We start from the raw sequence: 5,275 nt of genomic DNA on the forward strand, positions 1-5,275 counted from the left end.
GGGGACCAGAGAGAGAGGACTGAGTGGCAGAGGATCAGTAGAGCTGGGGGGACCAGAGAGAGAGGACTGAGTGGCAGAGGATCAGTAGAGCTGGGGGGACCAGAGAGAGAGGGCTGAGTGGCAGAGGATCAGTAGAGCCGGGGGGACCAGAGAGGTATGGAGCGGCAGAGGTTCAGCAGAGCTGGGGGGACCAGAGAGAGAGGACTGAGCAACAGAGGTTCAGCAGAGCTGGGGTACCGGTGAGAGAGAGGACTGTGCTGCAGAGGTTCAGCAGAGCTGGGGGGACCAGAGAGAGAGGACTGAGCAGCAGAGGTTCAGCAGAGCTGGGGGACTGGAGAGACAGGACTGAGTGGCAGAGGATCATCAGAGCTGGGGGACTGGAGAGAGAGGACTGAGCAGCAAAGAATCAGCAGCAGAGTTGGGGGACCGGAGAGAGGGGACTGAGCAGCAGAGAATCAGCAGAGCTGGGGAACTGGAGAAAGGGAATTCAGCAGGAGAGAGTCAGCAGAGCTGGGGAACCAGAGAGAGAGGACTGAGCGGCAGAGGATCAGCAGAGCTGGGGGCCTGGAGCAGGAGAAACTAGCAATGTCACATGTAGTCAGTGACATATCATCCATGGGTGCAAAGTGTGGGAAGGGGTTGTGATGCCTGAGGATGGTGAGGGGGGATGGGAAGCCTGAGGATGGTGAGGGGGTATGAGAAGCCTGAGGATGGTGAGGGGGATTTGAGGCCTGAGGATGCTGAGGGGGGATGGGAAGCCTGAGGATGGTGAGGGGGGTTTGAAGCCTGAGGATGGTGGGGGGCTGTGATGCCTGAGGATGGTGAGGGAGGATGTGATGCCTGGGGATGGTGAGGGGGGATGGGAAGCCTGAGGATGGTGAGGGGGGATGGGAAGCCTGAGGATGGTGGGGGGGATGGGAAGCCTGAGGATGGTAGGGGGGATGGGAAGCCTGAGAATGGTTGGGGGGGGGGCTATGATGCCTGAGGATGGTAAGGGGGGTGGGAAGCCTGAGGATTGAGAGGACTGTGAAGCCTGTGGTGTGGTGCAATCACTGCTTACAGAATATAATAGAAAAAAAAGAATATAATAAATAATAGAGGAACAGAATAGAAAAGAATAAAATAAACTAGAAAAGGACAGAAAATAAAAGAATAGACTAAAAATGAAAAAGGATAGAAAAATATAATAGAAAATAAAGGAATAGAATAGAAAAGAATAAAATAGAATTGAAAGGAACATACTAGAAAATAAAAGAATAGACTAGAATAAAATAAAAAGAATATAGCTGTTTTTCAAAATTTGAAATTAAAAAAAAAAATAGAATCAAAAAGAATAGAGTAAAACAGATTAGAATAGAAAAAAAGAATAGAATGGATAAGTGGAACAGAATAGAAAAAAATAAAATAATCTAGAATAGGACAGATAATAAAAGAATAGACTAACAAATAAATGGATATAAAAGAATAGAAAATAAAGGAATAGAATAGAAAAGAATAGACTAAAACAGAATAGAAAAGAACAGCAAATAAAAGAATAGACTAAAAAAAAAGAATAGCATAGAATAAAAATAATAGAGTAAAAGAGCAAAAAATAGAAAATAATAGGAAAAGATAGAATAGATTAGAATAGAATAATATGGAAATAAAGCCTTCTTCCAAAATTTGAATTTGGAATAGAACCGGCCTTTCTTCACACTGAATTTAGATCGATTTGATATTTTTGAGTCGAGTTCGATTCGGATATTTCAAATCCAAATAAACAACGAACTGAATTTTGTGAAACTAAATTATTAACGGAACGATTCGACCGGAAACAAAACACATTTTTTCGTTCTGCGCATATCTATTAACCAAAAACAAACCAAACCCTCCATGTCATCAACGTGAATAAAATGTGCCGCCGATCAGCGCACTTCCAGCGTTTTTTGCGTCGACCTCACCCAACAATTCAACTTTTGCGCATCTCATAAATCGCTGCTGGTAAATCTTGCTTCAAGCCGTCTTTGTTACGTTGAATTTTCCACCCAAACATTTCTCACCCCGGGGTCACAGATTTTTCTGCTGCGTTTTTTTTTTTTCTATTTTTTTTTTAAATTTCTCTTGTTGCTAGGCAGATTTTAAACACAAAACGCATCAAAAATGCAATGCATGCTGCAGCGTTCCCATTGAAGTCTACAGAACCAAAAACGCAATGTTTTGCTTTCAAAAAAGTCCCCGACACTTCAAAAAAAAAAAAATGCGCAGATGTGTTAAACGGACGTGATTTCCTATAGGATGGGTTCACATCTGCGCGGGTGTTTTTTTTTTCTTTGGAAAGGGTCAGGGACTTTTTGGAACGCAAAACGTTGCGTTTTTTTATTCTGTAGACTTCAATGGGAACGCTGCAGCATGCATTGCATTTTTGATGCGTTTTGTGTTTAAAATCTGCCTAGCAACAAGAGAAATAAAAAAAAAAATGAAACCACCCACCCAAAAAAAAACGCAAAACGCGGCAAAACCACCAAACGCAATGCAGAAGTGCCTCAAATGCAACCTGCATAGAAGTGAAGTGAGAAGTGAGATAAACCCCAGGCACAGAAGGTTTTATTCTATACATTGAGATAAAAAAAACCTTAAGGCTTTACAACCACTTTAACAACATGGTTACTAAGGAGCAGACGGCCGCTGCGTACTTAACCCCTTCAATACCGGGCAATTTTCCCCCTTCCTGCCCAGGCCAGTTTTCAGGTTTCAGCGCTCTCACACTTTGAATGACAATTGCGCGGTCATACAACATTGTACCCAAACTAAAATGTTATCATTTTCTTCACACAACTAGAGCTTTCTTTTGGTGGTATTTAATCACCGCCGGGGTTTTTATTTTTTGCTAAATTAACAAAAAAAGACCAAAAATTTTGAAAAAAAACACGTTTTTCTTTGTTTCTGTTATAAAAGTTTACAAATAAATAATTGTTCTTCATAAATTTAGGCCGAGATGTATTCTGCTACATGTCTTTGGTGAAAATAACCCAAATTAGTATTTATTATTTAGTTTGTAGGAAAGTTATAGAGTTCACAAACTATGGTATAGATCTGAATATTGATCAATCCTGAAGTACTGACGGCCAATCTAATTTCTTGAGGTCCAAGAATGTCAGAACAGTACAGATATCCCCCAAATGTCAGAACAGTACAGATATCCCCCAAATGTCAGGACAGTACAGATATCCCCCAAATGTCAGGACAGTACAGATATCCCCCAAATGTCAGAACAGTACAGATATCCTCCAAATGTCAGGACAGATATCCCCAAATGTCAGGACGGTACAGATATCCTCCAAATGTCAGGACAGGACAGATATCCCCCAAATGTCAGGACGGTATAGATATCCCCCAAATGTCAGGACAGGACAGATATCTCCCAAATGTCAGACAGGACAGATATCCCCCAAATGTCAGAACGGTACAGATATCCCCCAAATGTCAAAACGGTACAGATATCCCCCAAATGTCAGGACAGTACAGATATCCCCCAAATGTCAGGACAGTACAGATATCCCCCAAATGTCAGGATGGTACAGATATCCCCCAAATGTCAGAACAGGACAGATACCCCCAAATGTCAGGACGGTACAGATATTCCCCAAATGTCAGGACAGTACAGATATCTCCCAAATGTCAGGACGGTACAGATATCCCCCAAATGTCAGAACAGGACAGATACCCCCAAATGTCAGAACAGTACAGATATCCCCCAAATGTCAGGACAGTACAGATATCCCCCAAATGTCAGAACAGTACAGATATCCCCCAAATGTCAGGACGGTACAGATATCCCCCAAATGTCAGAACAGGACAGATACCCCCAAATGTCAGAACAGTACAGATATCCCCCAAATGTCAGGACAGTACAGATATCCCCCAAATGTCAGAACAGTACAGATATCCCCCAAATGTCAGGACAGGACAGATATCCCCCAAATGTCAGAACAGTACAGATATCCCCCAAATGTCAGAACAGTACAGATATCCCCCAAATGTCAGGACAGGACAGATATCCCCCAAATGTCAGGACGGTACAGATATCCCCCAAATGTCAGGACAGGACAGATATCCCCCAAATGTCAGAACAGTACAGATATCCCCCAAATGTCAGAACGGTACAGATATCCCCCAAATGTCAGAACGGTACAGATATCCCCCAAATGTCAGGACGGTACAGATATCCCCCAAATGTCAGGACGGTACAGATATCCCCCAAATGTCAGGACAGTACAGATATCCCCCAAATGTCAGGACAGTACAGATATCCCCCAAATGTCAGGACAGTACAGATATCCCCCAAATGTCAGGACGGTACAGATATCCCCCAAATGTCAGAACGGTACAGATATCCCCCAAATGTCAGGACAGGACAGATATCCCCCAAATGTCAGAACAGTACAGATATCCCCCAAATGTCAGAACGGTACAGATATCCCCCAAATGTCAGGACGGTACAGATATCCCCCAAATGTCAGAACAGGACAGATACCCCCAAATGTCAGAACAGTACAGATATCCCCCAAATGTCAGGACAGTACAGATATCCCCCAAATGTCAGGACGGTACAGATATCCCCCAAATGTCAGAACAGGACAGATACCCCCAAATGTCAGGACGGTACAGATATTCCCCAAATGTCAGGACAGTACAGATATCCCCCAAATGTCAGGACAGTACAGATATCCCCCAAATATCAGGACAGTACAGATATCCCCCAAATGTCAGAACAGGACAGATACCCCCAAATGTCAGAACAGTACAGATATCCCCCAAATGTCAGGACAGTACAGATATCCCCCAAATGTCAGAACAGTACAGATATCCCCCAAATGTCAGGACAGGACAGATATCCCCCAAATGTCAGAACAGTACAGATATCCCCCAAATGTCAGAACAGTACAGATATCCCCCAAATGTCAGGACAGGACAGATATCCCCCAAATGTCAGGACGGTACAGATATCCCCCAAATGTCAGGACAGGACAGATATCCCCCAAATGTCAGAACAGTACAGATATCCCCCAAATGTCAGAACGGTACAGATATCCCCCAAATGTCAGAACGGTACAGATATCCCCCAAATGTCAGGACGGTACAGATATCCCCCAAATGTCAGGACGGTACAGATATCCCCCAAATGTCAGGACAGTACAGATATCCCCCAAATGTCAGGACAGTACAGATATCCCCCAAATGTCAGGACAGTACAGATATCCCCCAAATGTCAGGACGGTACAGATATCCCCCAAAT

This window comes from Staurois parvus, unplaced genomic scaffold, assembly GCF_062004578.1.
Source record: "Staurois parvus isolate SC_StPar_1 unplaced genomic scaffold, SC_StPar_1.0 ptg000374l, whole genome shotgun sequence".
In the NCBI taxonomy this organism is placed as follows: Eukaryota; Metazoa; Chordata; class Amphibia; order Anura; family Ranidae; genus Staurois; species Staurois parvus.